Source organism: Ambystoma mexicanum, chromosome 8, assembly GCF_040938575.1.
Source record: "Ambystoma mexicanum isolate Mex_15411 chromosome 8, UKY_AmexF1_1, whole genome shotgun sequence".
Taxonomy (NCBI): Eukaryota; Metazoa; Chordata; class Amphibia; order Caudata; family Ambystomatidae; genus Ambystoma; species Ambystoma mexicanum.
In genome coordinates this window covers 376,789,454-376,808,933 of record NC_090929.1, presented here as the reverse complement: position 1 = coordinate 376,808,933, position 19,480 = coordinate 376,789,454, and positions in this window count along the sequence as shown.

The window sequence follows — 19,480 nt, the reverse complement described above, 5'->3', positions numbered from 1 at the left end:
CAATCTGTTAGCTGAAGTGATGCAATTCTTTTCCTGATCTCTGTGCAAATGCTCATGAACCTTGCCTTGACCTTTATTCAAATGAGCGCCTGGAGACTGCCCTTGGGTGGTAGCAGTGTGTGGTATAAATTATAAATCAACATAACCTATCAGGAAGGTGAATGTGCAGGGGAAGAATCTGAATTCTACATTTTTTCAGTTTACAAATTTAATAGGAAAGTATTTCTGATTTTTTTTAACCATAATATGTAATCAAAATCTGTGATCAACATTAGACCAATTGCAAATCCTAGATGTCTTCGACCCCATATCAAATTCACCAAGGGTGTACACAGTCTGCAGATAAATATAAAAATAATTATCTTTGGAAATATTGAGCACACTGTGCCCTTTCGTGCATGTAATTGTGTGCATTGATCTACAGAATATGGTGACCTACATTTTATTCTTGCACATTTCACATCAAAAGTTATTATAGGTAAACTAAATTGACATTTTAAATTAGAATTGTTATTCCCGTCCATTGTTTGCAGTCTTGAGACCGATAAAAGCCACATCTAGTCACAAGGCTTGGGAGGAAAATGGTGTCATAAAATAACATGCACACAGAATTGAGGGCTTAATATTGGGAGAGGAATATTTCTGGAAGGGGGCCACTGAGAAGATAACTGAACTCACTTGGATGACTGATCCCCATGCAGATTGGAGACAGGCATCATTGAGAGAGGGATGACCTGCCCAGATTGGAAATTGCTTTCCAGACAGCCAGCTGAAAGGAGAGCTTGCAGATGGCTTAATTCCAGACTGACTGGGTCCCTGCCGATTCTCCAAAAATAAAAAGTTGCATTACAAAAGTAAGTAGATCCTGGAGATCACCCCAAGTTGTCCCTATATTATCCATGGTAAAATCCTGGGAATCGAGGGAAATGTTAATATGACAAAGACCCAGGTGCAGTAGTGTTGGTTCAAATGCTGTTTACATTGAATATCCAGCAAGATGTTACTTCCATAAAGCCCAATAAATGCATTGTACCTTTACTGCAGAATATTACATCCCCAACCCACAATTTATAGAGTTGTAGTCAAATTAATAGTAGATTGAAATTTGTGCACACACATACATGTGTATTTAAGGCGGCATACAAATGTAGGTCAAAGTGGCATACACATATATTAAAGCTACACGTATATTGGAAGTTATCTACATGTGTTCAGAGAAACCTGCACAAACGTATTTTGAGAAGAATACACACACGAGAACAGCGTGCTATTCTGAAAATGTTTTTCTAGTCCAAACCTGCAACATATAAAAGTGATTATGGAAGTGATTCCTTCTGTGAATTGAAGCATTTCATTGACCAATTTTATTTGAGCCTCTAGAATTGTGGTGTTTTTCAATTGCATAAAGCTGGACACCAGCTTTGTTTTTAACGTGACTGTTCTTTTGAATACATTTAACATTTTGAAAACCCACGGTGTCTGCATGTTCCAGAATTGTGTATGTGGGAGCTGTATACAGAGGACATTGGATTATTTATATATTTCACTGAGATGACATTCCTAAAGGCCATACATATTTTTACATAGGTTATGGGGCACCAACAAGGTCTAAAATCCAGAATGTCAGATGGTGACGGCCATGCTCCTCGTGATATGAGCATCTAATTGCTGGTGCTTTGATCATTAAGACTCCTAATTGCACTGTGGAGTCTAGAGCATGCTGCCTCAAGAAGGCAGCTCAAGAGGGCCGAGGAGGTGGGTAGCCACAATGACAGCCAAGCTGTCACCTGTGCTTTTAGGGAAAAAGTAATACACTGATGCAAGGAGGTAACCAAATTGTCCAACCATATTCAAGACAGCGACCAGGCTGGATCATAGATGCTTGCCACAGTAGTTTGTCGGGACCATTGGGGCTATGAATACAACCCTTAGGTTGTTGCATTATTCTGTCATGCTAGGCTGCTATGCTGTTCCTCATTTGACACGCCGACTGTTTTGATGGGTTGATGGCCAAGCGTCAGCAAGTGTATTTGTTAAGGGTGCTACAGTTGACGCACCTTTTCAAGTGGCGGGTGAGGAACAGGAGAGGGATATTATGAAAGGTATTGTTCAAATTGGGGTCGGAGGCTCTCTGCTCTGCCCCTCTAAGATATTTACCCTCCTATCCCCCCGACAGGGTGCAGGGCAGTGCGAGGCAAGACTACTTTTGATTGGTACACTCAAAATGGCACATGCTGACCTTCAACTTGCCTTTCCAGCACACACATCTTTTTTATCGCATCATACCATCTTGGAAAGGCACTTCCACATTGTGTGGATGATGCGCAGTGGTGTAGCCCAATATTCCCCCCAGAGCCATGAGGGGGCCCCGCTCCCCAGCTCAAACAAATCACGAGGTCGCACTGCACTCTGGGCTGGCCTAGATTACCATGCTGGCACAAAATGAATGAACTTGCTGCTGCAGAGGTACGCCCCAAACTGCACTAGGAGAAATATTTAAATATATGTTTTAATGCATTATACCACATTCTGAGACAAATTGGCTAAAAAACCAGAACAAATTGATTTGTAGGGTAACGCCAATCCAATTCATACAAGTCGCCAACAGTGCACAGAAACAGGAATGTGTTAATATAATGTTATGTTATGTTAAAGGTACTTGTATAGAGCACCGTCACCAATGGAATTGGCCCCCAGGTGCTCTGGCGTATCTGTAAACAGGAAGGACTGGTATGGTTAGTCAGGAGGAGGGGAGAAGGAGAGTGGGAGAAATGGTTTGCTGTTGGCAGCTTCAGCTCGGTACACACCGAGTGCTGAGCTATGGTGCTAGTATCAGATCGGGCGAGGCCTTAAGTGCTGTGGGTGAAGTTTATGTGTTGTTGATGCGGTGTGGTAAAGTGCGTGTGGATTGCTGGGAGAGAGATGGTTGTGTGGCTTTGTGTGGGTTTACGTATGCAGAAGATTGAGTGTTGGGTTAGTGGTGTCTGTATCCTGATTCAGGTACTCATGGTTTCATTAGAGTTGTATACCTGTGGGTTGGGTTGTTGCTCATTCCTCATGGGCCGACTTGCTTTGGTGGTGCTGCGCTGATCTAGCTGTATCAAAGTGAGTATTGTTTGGATTGGTAGGTGCGTCTGAATTTAATCTTCAGGTGTGGGAGTGGGTAGGTAATATCCATTCTCAGGTTATCTAGTGTGACACTGGTTGGTTGGGGCTTTGAATGGTTCAGGCTCGAGTCGTGTTGATGTGGTGTCCTAGTGCATCCGTCTTGGTGAGCCTGTGTATTTGTTTGTTTCCTTCTGTCCTGACTCGTTCTTTGGTTTCCGTGGGGTGAACATCCTTGGGGCTATTGTTTAGTTGTAGTTTTTGTGTGGTGGGCATTGTGCTTCCTGCAGTGTATTGGTGGACAGTGTGTAATGTTGAAACATTCTGTTTCTCACCCACAGGATTGGGGCTTGTGGTGCAGTGCTTCCTTTCCCTCTCTATATTTTGTCCTTGGGGCCGTTGGGGATGGTTATAATGAAGGTCATGGTCCTCTTGATGATTCGTCTTAGTGTTTCTGTCTTTGTCTTTCTATGTTTACGGTCTTTGGTCATATTGTGGCTGTCTCCCGTTTGGTCGTTTAGTATGTCATGGGATATTTACCTTGGCTTTTCCCCATTGATTGATCAGTGTGTATCAGGCTCTCTCTATGTTCATTGATGTTTTAGTTGTGGGTGTGCCCCTGTGGCCGGTCTTTCTAGTTATGACATGAAGAGCCAGGTTTTGAGTAATTTCCTGAATGATAGGTGGTTTCTTGTGTTACGTATGTACTTTGGAAGGTCGTTCCAGGTTTTCGGGGGTTGGTGAGAGAAGGAGGATCCTCCAAGTTTTCTTTTGTTGTAGGGCTTCGGTTCCAGACGAATATCCATGCTTGATCTGAGCGTTCTTGTTGGTTGATGTAGGCGCAGTTTGTCTCTTAACTCAGCGCCTTCGTTATGTACTGTTCTCTGTGCACATTGTTTTGAATGTAGTATTTTCAGCGCTGGTGCGGTGTGTTTTCTCTTGGGTAGTTTCAGAAGTAGTCTGGCTGCCGTGTTTTGAATGCGTTGTAGTTTTTTTAAGTAATTCAGGCATGCCTGGGTATAGGCTATTGGCGTAGTCTACTTTGGACATGACAAGGGCGATGATGATGGTGGTTGTTTTGTTGGCAAACAATCGGAATGGTAAAATCCTCTTTGCCGGTCGCAGGAGGAAAAAGCATTTCTTAAGGAGAGCATTTACTTGTGGCTCTGGCGTGAGATTATTGTCCATCAGAACCCCCAGGTTTTTTTTACAATAGGCGAGGGTGCTGGGGTTGTCCCGAGTTCCCTTGGCAAAGGGATGAATTGGTTTTCTCTATTTTTTTGTGATGATCATTATTTCAGTTTTGCCTGGGTTGATTTGAGGAAGTTGGCATTCATCCAGAAGAATACATCGCGGAGGCAGTTTTCTAGTGTTGAGTTTATTTCCAGGTTGTCTTGTATTTTGAAGATTATTTGTGTATCGTCAGCGTAGTTGTAGCAGGTGAGGCAGTGGCTTTTGATGATTCTGATAAGTAGATAAAGGTAGATGTTGAATAGTAGTGCAGAGAAGGATGATCCTTGTGGTACTTCACAGGTGGAATCTCTCGGGCTGGATTTGAAGGGTTTCATCCATAAAAGTCCTTCTAATCTCGTTATGAGGGTGTCATGGTCGACTGTGTCGAATGCTGCCGATAGGTCTAGGAGTATCAAGGCAGTGCTGTTGTCCGAGTCTGAGTTGATTTTTAGATCGTCCCATATTGAGAGTAGAGCTGATTCTGTTCCTCTCAGTGGTCTGAAGCCAACTTGTGCCTGGTCTAGTAGGCCGTGCTCTTCTATAAACTCTTGGGTTGTTTTGTATATGTACGTTTCATGCAACTTGGCTGTATATGGGATGTTGGCGATGGGTGTTTAGTTGGAGCGGTCCTCTACGTTTTCCCGCTGTATCTTTGAGTAGTGGCCTGATGTATGCAGTTATGAAGGCTTGTGGCACTTTCCCAGTTGTGACGGAATGGTTGAGGACGTTCCTGTGATATTCCATGAGGGTTCCTTGTTTAAGAATCGATTTGTCTATGTCTGGTGGGCAGGGGTCTTCGGGGGACCCCAAGTTGTTGCTTTCATTCACCAGTTTGACGAATGTCCCCACTGACATTTCTGGAAAGCTTCGTAGTTTGTTTGGGTGCTCCTCCTGGGTGTAGGTGGGGGTTGTGGTCGGATTAGACAGTCTGCTTTGTATGGTTTGTTGGATGATGGTGATTTTGTTTTTGAAGTGGTCTGCAAGGTCATTGCAGAATTTCGTGGACAGAGTTGGTGTGTTGTTACATCCCGGAGGGTTTTTGATTTCGTTTATGATTTTGAAGAGTTCTTTTTGGGTGTTTGGTGCTTCAAAGATATGTTCAAAACCTTTTACAAAACTATTAAGTGCTTGAAAACATGCCCTTATCAATTATAATATTATTATATATCTTGGATTTTTATTACCATTTTCACAAAGTATATAGTATCATATAACGGAGCAGTCATGCCCTTTGAATCCTGCCCTTGGAAAATGTTCTGACAGCGAAACACAGGAGCCGTTTAACATCTGTAGGTCAGCCAGGTCGAGTCAACATAGTCCAACATTTGGTGGGGGAGGAGGAGGGTGAAGCCATCAGCTCAATGGTGTTCCACCACTGCTTGTGTTTAATGCCTTGATTACTTATTGGTAATCTTCATTACTCCCAGCCCTATTCTTCCTGGTCCCAGTACTTGTGTACGAGGCACTTTGCCTCATACATGAGTACTGGGATGAGGTAGAGGGACATGGAGGTAATGCCTGGCTTGGTTACTTGTTATCCTCATTACTCGTAGTCCCACTCTTCCTCGTCCCAGTACATACCTATGCGGTAAGGTGCCTCGTACGTAAGCACTGGGACAAGGAAGTGGGACTTGGAGCTACTTTTGAGGGCTGGGATGGAGAGGGTACGTGTGGGTGGGGGGGATGATGGGGATGGGGGAGTTGCAAGGATTGTCTGAAATCCTAATGGTCATCCATGTCCAGGCTAAGCAGGCATGACAGGTGGTATTAGTGGCTAGAGGCATTTTCAGCCAGTGTAGTCATTTTTTAGTTTGGCATGACTTTTTTTTTTTAACTGGGCATCTCTGATAAGCAGTCCTGCTAAGTGTAATTACCTGGCTAGACTGGCATTTGAGTGCTGGCAGTCTAGCTGTTTCTTACTGTGGCATTGTATATTTTTCGGGGCATCTGTGATAAAATAACCATGATAAGTTTTATGTTTCAACTAGCATTTTGTTGCAACCTGTCTAGGTGTACCTAAATGTGGCCTGGCATGCTTTATTGTAATATGTTATTACGTGTCTCAACTGCTCTGCATTGCGATATGTTTTCATTGGTTGTAACGCAATTGGGGTACTATCGGGAGACTTGTGCACCCAAGAATCCACTAATCTGTAAGAGAATGATCATCTGCAACCTAGTTAAGATAGGTGTTGCCCCACACCTATTATGTGAAATTCAGACTCAAAATCCTTTACATAAATGGTTGTGCTTAACCGTGAGTGATTTAACCTGGATTTAACCAATTTCAAACGATATGCTCAGCACCTTTTACAGAACTATTACGTTCCTTGAAACCATGCCCTTGACAATTATGATATTGCATTTGTATTACCAATTATAAAGTATAAAGCATCAAATAAAAGAGCAGTCATTCCCTTTGAATCCTGCCCCTGGACAATGTAGTCAACACGTGTTTCGACCCCTTAGTCTTTATCAAGACTAACTCTATTCAAGGCAGTTAATATAATTTCAAATTATTAGCCTAGAATTCCAATGTGTTAGATTATCCTTTAGTGGGTGTAATTGATTTATATGCTTCAATGAGCTAGATTCTATAAATGCAGTTCTCCTGTTGAGAGGATAGCAATCGCAGCATAGCAATCGCGGCATGCCGAAGCTACACCCTAATAAGTGTAGCTAAGAAATATTGAAATAATTTGGCCCATTGCAGGATTGACAAGCATACAGAAGCAAATGGTTACAAGTGAGCACATTTTGTAGGCAATTGAAATCGTGTTGTGGGTTTAGTACTTGCATACCAGGGAAGTGATTTGAAGGGTAGAGAGGGGACAGGAGACCGCTCATTCTCACAGCAGTCCATAAGTGGGTACTTTCAGACTTAAAGGAGAGAGTTAACTGCTCGTAACATTCAATCTGCACTAGAATAGTCTCATTAAAATGCACAAGCAGGTTAGATGCCCCCCCACACATAGATTTGCCCCCCCCCACTGCCTGTAAAGTTAGCGCCTCTCCCAACATTTGAAGGGTTAGGACCCCTGAAATATAGGTTTCATTGCACACTTGAACACAAGCACACACACACACTGTTCACCATACGCACACCCAGCCACCCGTACATTTAAGGGTGTGCCCTTTCACCATACAGACACACCCAGGTGTCCACCTGTACAATTAAGTGTGCACCCTTTCACCTGTCCCCAACCCCCCGAGGCAGCCACTCATACATTTAAGTGTGCACCCTTTCATTCTCACATGCACTCCCAGCCACCAATACATTTATGTGCGCACCCTTTCACCATACACCTACACCCAGGGAGCCCCCCATACATCATACAATCACTCATTCATGCACATTACTTTATATACATATATACACACACATTTGCATGCGCGCACACCCACATTTAAAGAAAATGCACGTTCTTACCTTTTAATCCTTTGGTCCAGGGAACGAGGCCTTCAGCTCCCTGCAGCAGCCTCCCGTCATCTGCCGAGGATCTTGAGGCCAGTGGTCGAAGTGTACGAAAAGAAGTCATGGAACTATGTTCCCTACTGGCCTCCACCGCTCCCCACAAACCCCATCGCCACCCCTCTCCCACACACAATACAAACCCCAAAACACATGTGCCTGCTGTTTAGGGGAACATTCAGTGCACTGCAAGTGCAAGTTTCAACTTCTTACTACAATTTTATTTTTAAACAAAACCATACCGGAACGGTTTCTTTGTTCAAATAAAAGCATAGGAACAGTAAAACTTAATTAAAAGAAGTAGAGGAGCACCACTCCTGACCACTCCCGCCCACTTCGACCACAGCTTGAGAACTCCATGTCATGGGGTGGGAGGAGCCCTATTACTTAAAAAAAGAAACCATTCATTTTTTTTAAGTCACTCTGACTTATTTCCATTAAAGGACCAAACCGTAATGGAAATAATTTCTTTATGAAGGCAGAGTGACTTCAAAAATAAACAATTTCTTTTAGAAGTTTGAGGGCTCTCCCACCCTATGACATGGAGGCCTCCAGCTTGGAGGCTTCCATGTCATGGGATAGGGGCAGCCCTCGCACTTCAAAAAGAAATAGTTTATTTTTGAAGTCACTGGGTTCATAAAGAAATTATTTCTGTTACAAAGAAATAGTTTATTTTTGAGTTACTCAGCCTTCATAAAGACATGATTTCTGTTGTAACAGAAATAATTTCCGTATGAACCCAGTGATTTCAAAAATAAACTATTTCATTTGTCTCTTTTTTTAAAAAAAAATTCTTTAGAATATGTTTTTCTTTTTTCGCCCCCCTCCTAGGACATGTACTGGCAGGGCACTGCTGGGAATCCTGCTACGCCAGTGAGGATGCACACCTTTTATCTAGTGTGGTTAGCCCATCTAGGTGTGATCATTGGTGGAACGATTCAGTGGGTTGGGGGGAGAGGATTTGGGGAAGGTTTTAAAAAGCAATGTGTTGCCTTCAGGTTTCACATAAATAGCTTCAATAGGTGCCTCGACCCATTGGGCTGTAGACCCATGAGACTCAATATCTATTGTGCCTTCCATTGGCCCAATTGATCCATTGTCCACCTCCCACCCCCCCCCCCCCCTGGCTCCCTGCCAATCGAGGAAAGTATGAGGCATCTAAAAGCTGAGCAGAGCAGTCAGCTCTTTGGCTTCAGAGATGAGGAACAATTGATAATGGCCCACTGAGCGTTTGTTGATGCTGCCTGTTAATGATTTTTATTATAAGCACTCTGCTCTTAGGTGAGAGATTTGACCGGTTCTTGATGTAGCGCCTGGGCCGAGATTCACAGCAGAGTGCTTCGTTCTCTCTTCAATGTTTTCAAAGCCTGGTTGGTGCCAGGCATGGGCTTGGGAGGGCTGTAGCCCTCCCACTTTGAGGTAGTTGTCATCACTATGCTGTGAGGTCCAGCCCTGGCTCAGACTGCAAAAAGCTGTCGCATTTCTCACGTCGGAGAGCGGTGTATTTATTTACTTTTAAACGTACTTAACTTTAAAAGTAAGTAAATACCTTGATCCCGGAGGTGAGAAAATAGTCTTTTACCGTGACTGTTGACTCAGCAAACGTCCTGAGGACAAAAGCCTGGCCAGTACATTATATCAATAGACCCCTTTTGTGGAAGCTAGTTGGTGCACGCATCCAATGATTAGCAGATTAGCATTCAATGGTCGAAGTGGGCGGAGAGGTGCTCCACTACTTAAAAAAAAGAAAGGAAAGAATATAGGTTTTACTGCTCCTATACTTAAGAAACTGCTCCAGAATGGATTCGTTTTAAAGTAAAGGTGTAGGAAGAAGTTTAAACTTGCACTTCGGTGCAGTGTACTGAACAGCAGGTGTGTTTGGGGTTTGGCATCTAATGGACCTTTTTCACGTCTTCGCCTACAAAACCGATTGTAAAAATGTTGACTTTTTACCTAATGTATCACAGAAAGTGTACTGTAAAATTCACCATTTCACAACCCCTTATTTAAATACCACCTGGGTTGGTTTGCTCTTCCTCGCCATGCTTGGTCGCTCCTGCAGATTCGGTCGGGTGCAGAGCAAGCCCAGTTTCTTCTTCAGGCTCCCCTTAGGGTAAAGCCTTAATGCATTAGCTCAAGATCCCACTTAGTTCTTGATACGCCTATGGTGAGTTGGGGGTGAAAAATGCATCTAATGGGCCAAAGGAAGGCACAATATATACTGAGCCTCCTGGGCTTCAGATGGGCATCAACAGCGAAAATAGGTTTAATGACCCCACTCACTACCAGCTTTCAAAACTGCGATCCAGACCCCCCGCCCCCACATTTTGTGGATGGCTCCGCCCATGTTTGGGAGGGCGTAATCCATCCCCAGCCAGTTCCTGGCTCTGCCACTGGGGGAAACCTGAGGACCATCTGCCTGTCGGAAGTGACTTTGCGTGGTCCACTGTGTCTGTTATTTCCTTAATCGCTTACCCAGCCCCCTGGATCGGAATGTGAAAGGGAGGGGGAGCGGGGTGCAGACAGACTCCCCGCTCCTCTGAGTTGTAGGGCACACCTCTCTCTGTGTCATGGCAGCCTTATGCGTGCCGCTTTCTGACCTGTCTCCAAGCCGTCGACCGGCCATTCTATGCAGCGTTACAATAGGCATTGCTGAGCAATAATGTGTTAAACCTAGAGTTAAATTATGCATATGAAGGCTGTAATGCGAGAGCTCGAGCGATGAAAGTGGAAGTTTGTGCGCCAGATTTCAGTCACCCAACGGATGCCCGGTACTTTAGAAGCAATGTGTGCGTCCTCACGCGCGTCATCTTTGCACCATGAAAGGCGCAGGAGCATCTTCTTCTGTCAATGTCCCTGTGACACTGATCAGTGTCTAACCTGCGGTTTGCAAATTGCCACCTCCGAGGTCTGGCTCAAACGTTAACGTGTACTGTATTTCAATGTTAATAGTTACACCTGTTTATAGCCCTACGTAGCGCTCAGAGTGTCAGCAAGCGCTACCTACAAACAACTTGATCCTTATTCTCCACCTGTCAGTCATACGAATGCAACATACATTCCACCTGCTGCTTGACAGATGATGTGTCGTTCAACTGCGGTCTCTGTGGAATCGTGGGCTTGTATACTCTGTGCCAAATGCACCTTTCTGTAGGCCTGAAGGTGACCAGAGAGGGGACTGTCGCATAAATGTATTATATTGTAAGTGCTTAACTACTGTTAAATATTCTAGTTAAGAACATGAGTTGTATGAAACAAATGGGTAAAAAATAATGGGCTCCAATATTGTACGAAATACTCATTTGAAAGTTTTAGATCTCCATGATAAAAAGAAAAAAAAGTATTGTTGTTGTCATTTAAATAGAGCCTTTTCCTATTTGTTTGGCCTCAAAGCGCTTTGTGGTAGGAGCACCCTTGGATATTCTCAGAAAGTCTTAAAGTGAGTGTGTGCATTTGGCCAAGATTAGGAATTAGGAGGGCTGGCTAGGCTCCAGTAAGCAAGCCAAGAGGTCAGGCATGTGGATTGGAGGGGAATCGCGACAGAGCGATAGTGTGACCAGCTAGACCGAAAATTGTAGGTTGTCACTGTATTCCAATGGCAGAAGTGTTGAGGCGAGTCTGGTGTGAAGCAGTTATGTGAGACCGAATTTGTCGTAGTCGTAGCTACATTTTAAAGTGTGTGGATGGATAACTTTCCCTGCAGCAGATGACCACCGAAGTGGTGCGTTTATACATACCGTAAACTCCGATTATCTTTGATGTCTCTGTGTCATCCGATGATCTGTGGGGAAGAAAGCCAGCTACCCTCGTAGACTCATTAGAAAGGCTAATCTCAAGTCTACTAAAGCGTCCTAGAACATATTGTAGATGAGATAAACAGGCTATCATAGGATCATCGGGTTCTCTAAATGCCATAGATGGGATACCTTTATAGTCTTACTAAATATCTTCCAAGTTCTATAATAGCTACCAACGGGGAATCTACTAAATTCGATATCAAGGATACCTGTGTATAACCACTGAGCGTTACAATGGCTAACTTCAGGATCTAGAAGTACAATGGACGGCTACCAACATAATCTTTCAGCAGCATGGGCAGGCTACTATTGTTGGACGCAACACAAAGTGTCCACTCCCAGATTAATCTAATGCCACACGTGCAACAAAAGTGCCAGCCTTCAAAGTTCAAGTGCAACGGTTGTGCTAAATTTGCTGGATTTCTTCTAAATGCAGTGTATGTGCTCACCTTCACAAATCTTTAAGAGCAGTGCAAGTGTTGGATTTCACATTTCTTCATGTGCAATGTGTGTGTGAACCTACCCAATTCCTTCTAAGTACAATACAGATTCCAGCCCACACAATTACTTTTAGGTGCAACCCAATTTACAGCCATCACAGTTCTTCAGGTATGCCACAAGAGCTAGTCCTAACCAAATGTTTCCAAGTGCAATGCATGTGCTATCCCACACAATTGCCTGCAAGTGTAATCAAGAGCTAACCTCTGCAGTTTCTCTAAGAGTAGAAATGTACTAACCTACAACACATTTCTAAGTGCCGTAGGTATTAAAAGTTCTCATGAGTAACCAAGGGATAAACACAAGTAGTGGCGCAATACTGTTGAGCTGATTGGGCTTCATCCCTTCCCCCGTCCCCCACATACCCTCTCCCATCTACCCCACCTTTTGAAATTCTGGGCTATGTTGACTCGACCTGGCTGACCTACAGAGCCTTTGCCGGATAGAACAGGTAGAACAGGATACAGATTGAAGGGCTGGGTTTCGGTATTAACAAAGGCCCAGCAATTACTAACGTAAAGCTTTTCAGTGTTAGTACCTGCATTCAAATGCATACATCTTTCGGCAATTGAAATTGATGTGGATTTAGTGCTTGCATGCTAGAGAAGGGATCGGAAGGGTAGAGAGGGGACAGGAGACTGCGTATTCTCACAGCAGTCCATAAGTGGGTGCTTTCAGATGTAAAGGAAAGTTCACTGCTTGTAAAATTGAAGCTGCACTACAATAGTCTCATTAGAATGCATACAAAAGTTAGATGCCCCACGCGAAGAAGTTAGCACCTCTCCCAACATTTGAAGGGTTAGCACACCCCCACCCTGAAATGTAGTTTTTGTTGCACCCCTGAGCACAAGTACATACACTATTCACTCACACACACACACGCACACCCAGCCACCCATACGTTTGTGTATACCCTTTTACCTTGCATGCACAACCAGGCAGCCACCCATAAATTTAAGTATGCTTCCTTTCACCATACTGGTACACCCACCCTGGTAGCCACCCATACATTTAAGTGTGCACCCTTTCACCATACACTTGACACACACACCCAGCCACCCATACATTTAAATGTGCACTCTTTCACCACCACTCACAGGCAACCACCTATTAAGTGTGCACCCTTTCATCATTCAGGCACACCCAGGCAGCCACCTATACATTTAAGTGGGCACCCTTTCACCATGCAGGCACACTCAGGCAGCCACTAAGTGTGCACCCTTTCACCATACATTCAATGTCATGGGGTTGAGGGGAGCCATATTACTTCAAAAATAAATGGCTTCTTTTTGAAGTCACTCTGACTTCATAAAGAAATTATTTCTGTTAAGGACCGATCCATAATGGAAATAATTTCTTTAGGAAGGCAGAGTGACTTCAAAAATAAACTATTTCTTTTTGAAGTGATAGAGCTCCCCCACCCCATGACATGGAGGCCTCCAGCCTAGAGGTTTCCATGTCATGGGGTGGAGGAGGCCTCAGAATTAAAAAAGAAATAGATTTTTGTAGTCACTCTGCCTTCAGAAAGAAATGATTTATGTACACTGTGACTGAAATAATGTTTTTATGAAGGCTGAGTGACAAAAAAAACATATTTTATTTAGTCCAAGGGCCCCCCCGGTTTCCACTCCCATGACATGTGGTGGTGCCCCCCCCCGGCCACATGGCATATGGGGGTCCCTGTTATGCTAGTGGATTGTGCATCTGAGCAGGAGTGTGTCTACTGAGTTGTTTCCTCTCCTTGCACACTGCTTTCATATTCTTTTATACACTGGATCTATTGTGACAAAACGGGTGGAGAGCAGTGCCACTATCCCTCCCTTTCTGCCCCGTACCCATTATTTCTGCCCGTACCCATCTGGCAACCAAGAACCACATGGGTTATGCCGACCCAGTAAAGTACTGACACAAAATACCCTGAAAGAAGAACAAAAGAAGTGACAAAAACCGTACAAGGCCATATTAAGAGTATATTTGGAACCAGAGCCGTTTGTGGCCCCCTTTCAAACCTCAAAAAATGAGGCATCCAAGAATCCCTTTACACCAAGCCCTCACACATCCCAGTTACAACCTATAGCTTGATAGTCCCTCTGGCAGTGATCCAGATAAGCAGGAGGTGTAATCCCTTTACACCAAGCCCTCACACATCCCAGTTACAACCTATAGCTTGATAGTCCCTCTGGCAGTGATCCAGATAAGCAGGAGGTGTAATCCCTTTACACCAAGCCCTCACACATCCCAGTTACAACCTATAGCTTGATAGTCCCTCTGGCAGTGATCCAGATAAGCAGGAGGTGTAATCCCTTTACACCAACCCCTCACACATCCCAGTTACAACCTATAGCTTGATAGTCCCTCTGGCAGTGATCCAGATAAGCAGGAGGTGTAATCCCTTTACACCAACCCCTCACACATCCCAGTTACAACCTATACCTTGATAGTCCCTCTGGCAGTGATCCAGATAAGCAGGAGGTGTAATCCCTTTACACCAAGCCCTCACACATCCCAGTTACAACCTATAGCTTGATATCCCTCTGGCAGTGATCCAGATAAGCAGGAGGTGTAATCCCTTTACACCAACCCCTCACACATCCCAGTTACAACCTATAGCTTGATAGTCCCTCTGGCAGTGATCCAGATAAGCAGGAGGTGTAATCCCTTTACACCAACCCCTCACACATCCCAGTTACAACCTATAGCTTGATAGTCCCTCTGGCAGTGATCCAGATAAGCAGGAGGTGTAATCCCTTTACACCAAGCCCTCACACATCCCAGTTACAACCTATAGCTTGATAGTCCCTCTGGCAGTGATCCAGATAAGCAGGAGGTGTAATCCCTTTACACCAAGCCCTCACACATCCCAGTTACAACCTATAGCTTGATAGTCCCTCTGGCAGTGATCCAGATAAGCAGGAGGTGTAATCCCTTTACACCAAGCCCTCACACATCCCAGTTACAACCTATAGCTTGATAGTCCCTCTGGCAGTGATCCAGATAAGCAGGAGGTGTAATCCCTTTACACCAAGCCCTCACACATCCCAGTTACAACCTATAGCTTGATAGTCCCTCTGGCAGTGATCCAGATAAGCAGGAGGTGTAATCCCTTTACACCAAGCCCTCACACATCCCAGTTACAACCTATAGCTTGATAGTCCCTCTGGCAGTGATCCAGATAAGCAGGAGGTGTCCACTAACTCCTTTTATCACTGTTAAAATGAGAATAATACATATGTGATGTTTTAAAGGAAGCATTAGCAGTCCACACTGAGGGTTTGTATGCTCTAGCATAGGAAGAGGATTCAGTTCAACAACAGCAGCCGCCCTGAGGAAGGTATTATTTATACAGTAGCCATATGGAAAAGGTACATATACCTAAGAATAGGCACAGAACTTCCAGAATTTAAAGATGCTCAAGCACGGGTATGAAAGGCAGACTGGAAGCTTTGAGGAAGGTGCACACATGGTAGCGTCGCCAGTGGATACAGGTTAGAAGTTACAAGAAATGTGCATGCATCTGAACATTTAAAGTTTTTAGAAGAGGTCCAAGGTTTTCAAGTGGTGATGTCCTGTGGGAGCCAAGAAACACATGACTTTGTGCTGTGCAATATTTCAATGATCCATAACATGATAGTTGAAGGAACATTACAGCCAATTGTGGCTTGTTTGAAAAGCTAACCTTGTGAAGTAAATCATGATTAGTAACTGACAATTTGTAAATATATGCGTTCTGAAAGCTTTGTCAGGTTGGACACTATGAGATTAAATGTGTTGCTGAGGATGACACAGTTGGGTTAAGTGGAGAAGCAGGGATTTACTTGGAGTATTGAATTTCAGCGCCTGATTAGATTGTTTCCCAGTTCTTTTCATATAGCAAGGAACCATTTTTATTATACCTAACAAAAGAAAATGTGCGATATGTTAAATTGTTTATAGTCCTTGCTTGACACAGACTTGCTGATGTCTACTCCATGAAGTGAAGAATATTTGAAGCTCTTAGAGAAAAGCAAAAGGTTTGGGACAAATAAACTGACCAGATGCCAAAGACATTGAGACCGCTTTCTCCTGACAAGGGGCCTCATTACACGTTGTGCGGTATGGGTTTACTTGTTCCGGTAAGGGTACCGGTAAACCCTTGCCGCCTTACTACGAGGGCCCTTTGCGGGTCCTCCCTTAACGCCTGGTTTTTCCAGGCGTTAAGGACGGGACCCGCAAAGGGACCTCGGAGCTAATTACGGTACCGCAATTTGCGGTACCGTAATTAGCACCTTCCCCATTCCCATTATGCCCTATGGGGGCGAAAATGGGAATGGGGAAGGGCCTTGGTGAATGGGGAATTACCGCCCCCGCTCACCTTGGAGTAGGGCGGTAATTCCGCCATCCACCAAGGCGGACTCGGTACGGTACCGGCGGCAACCATGGCGCTAATAGCGCCATACTGCCTACCATGTAATGAGGCCCAAGGACTCCATAAAGTGCGCCAATGGAATGTGAGAAAGCAAACCTTTTCACCAAAGGTGGCTCAGTCCTGCAAGATCAATTAAGATGATTCCTCCAAGATTACTTCATCGTCCTATGGTAAAGCTGAAGTATGAGCCTCAGCAGGTTGGTTTCACTCCTTGAAAGTCTCCTAACTTACAAATCATGCTGCTAGGGATCGTAAATAGACTTAATGATGCTATGTTATTTTTATAACTATTGCTTTTTTGTACGTTGTTTTGTTGCACGTTACTATCAAAAGCGGTTATATACACAAATAATCAAACTTGGAGAGAGGAAAGGCTGAGATGGCCTTTCCAGAATTGGATATTATGATATCCAATCTGATATCTTTGACAAGTATTTAACTCGCTGAGCTTTCTTCTTAACCACAGTGGCACTCGAACTTAGCAATTTGCATTTCAACTTTCATTTTTGCTTGTGATCAATACATTTCCCAAAGAAGGATGCGAATGGTACACACGTTGTCATATAATCAATACACACAATGGATCTGCTATGGTAAACTTGAATGCATTAGAGGATGAATTCAACAAATCCAAATATAATTTGGGACAACAGCAATAAATCCTCTGCAACACACTTCTGCCTTACTACTAGATACGTGGGGTGTGTGAAAGGCGTGATAGACATCCTTCAAACCAGGTGCCAGAGCAGTCATCTTAGTGTGCAAAGTACAGCTGAGGGCCACGTTGGACGCTTGCTGTAATCACTCTCTTTTGTTAGCCAGGTAGCACCCTGCCATGGCCCTACGGAAGGTTTCAGCTCTAATGGATGGAACGTGGGTGCTATTGGCCCACGCACGGCAGTGGAGAACACAAGCCTGATTGTACCAGCAATCAGGCGAGAACCTGTAATGTGCATGCTGAAGAGTGCACATATTCATTGAGAAGAACGCATTGAGGCTTTTTGCCCATTACTGCTGAGATGGGGTCAACGGGGCTTGCCCCAGCCCTTGAACACCCAGTTCATTTGCGGCCTTGGTGCATCCTCGTAATGCAGGGTTCTCACATTTGGAAAAGACCCCTCGCATGCTCGCCCTTACTGGGTCCCGTCTCATAATGCGTTGGTCCCTGGAAAGATGGCAGTGACTCTAGGAACATGTAGGCCACCATATCATGTCAATGTAATCATTGTACAAACACAAACATTTTGTACCCAGAAACGAATTTGTATCAAATGGGTTTCATTAAAATCAAATACTGTTGTTTCCTCTCTCAGGTGAAGAAGGCAAGGAAGGGAGTCAATGATGCAGACCTAGAGACTTGGCGAAACCATGCAAATAAGAAGTACAGATAGAATATAGATAGTGTATGGGAGGATAGGTCTATAGGACCCCCTCCCCGACATGCCCCACCTCCGTGAGGTTCGTGGCTTGTCAGCGGCTCCCATGCACTTCTGTTCGGGTGGCAGGGTGGCTACTGATCGACACACAGGGCCAATTGGCTTGTACTGTAATATTCCATGGACACCATTTTGAAAGCTTAAAGACTTCATTTTAGATAGAAACGACCAAAAACCCCAATGAAACAGCCTGCCTGCAAAAGCTCCAGCTGGCCCTCGCTCACTGCGTGCAGGGTGCAGGGAGCCATGAACTCCCCCTGCGCCTCCACCCCATGGCAGATCCGCTGAAGGCCCGTTCTCATGAGCAACCAGACACGAACGAGTATCAGAACAAACACTGTATCATTTACCTTCTGCAGTACATCACTGTCCCCGAAGTGACCTGACTCGTGGTTCAAGTCTGGAAAATAACAGGAACCATCCCGATTGAACAGACCTTGACCTGGCATCTAACCCCTAACATTTGAAAATATATGGTGTCAATAACCTTCCTACATGAAACCCTGCCCACATTCCCCAGATGAGGTGTTGACTACATACCAAAACCCACCGATTCACAGAGTTGTTTGTAAATTATAATACGGGTTTTGGGAGGGGATGAAGCTTATAACATTGATGAAGCAAGAGTGACCTCAGCCCATTGCAAAATACCATGTGCCTTGAAGACTTAATGAAAGGGCTTGATAGACCCCACTTAATGCTAACTAATGATTGCTGCAAGTGTACAAAGGAAGGCGAAAAAGCATTACTAAGAATACTTGTGTGTAAAATAGTGAAACACGTTTAAGTTGGTATAACCGAAAATGCGAATGCACGATTGTATATGAACATATTGCTTTTATGCTCCTGAGTACACGATCCACCCTGATGCTACCTCACATGTTATCTATCTATTGCCTTATGAATTACCAATATGCATTCAACTAATGTTATGTAATGTATGTGCCACCAACTTTTATAGCTGCGTATGAAGAAGTGAACGAATGTATAAACAATAGAAAGTTGTAATCACCTTAATGCACTAATTTTACTAACTGTTCCCTTGTATGATACATTGTACAGCCCAGGTACAGAGAATTGCGTAAAGCCGCAAGGCCATCTCCCCCCCCCACTCCCACTAAGGCCCGCCAGGGCTTGCTGGTGCACGAGCAGCATAGCCTCACCTCCCCTTATTCTGCTGGACCCGCTTCAAGAATTCACCTCCCACATGTCCGAGGCTGCCATGGTCAGCCAAATGAATTATTTACAACCTGGTCCTAAATCACACCGCCTCAAGGGGCCAGAGGTGTGCCCTTGTTGATCCAGTAGTACTCCAGTTCACCCAAAGTTAATGGTCCTTGGAGATAGATATCCAACCCTGTACTAACATATCATAAAGTAATCTCTCACCACATCTAACAGAACAGAACGACAAGGCAGCTCACCTCGTGCCCTCTGACAAGACGCCCAGACTCATGACACCTGGTAAACAGGTCAAAAGTAATTGTGTAATGATGTATCGGTGAAGTTTCGCATTGCATATTGTTTCTCCTGT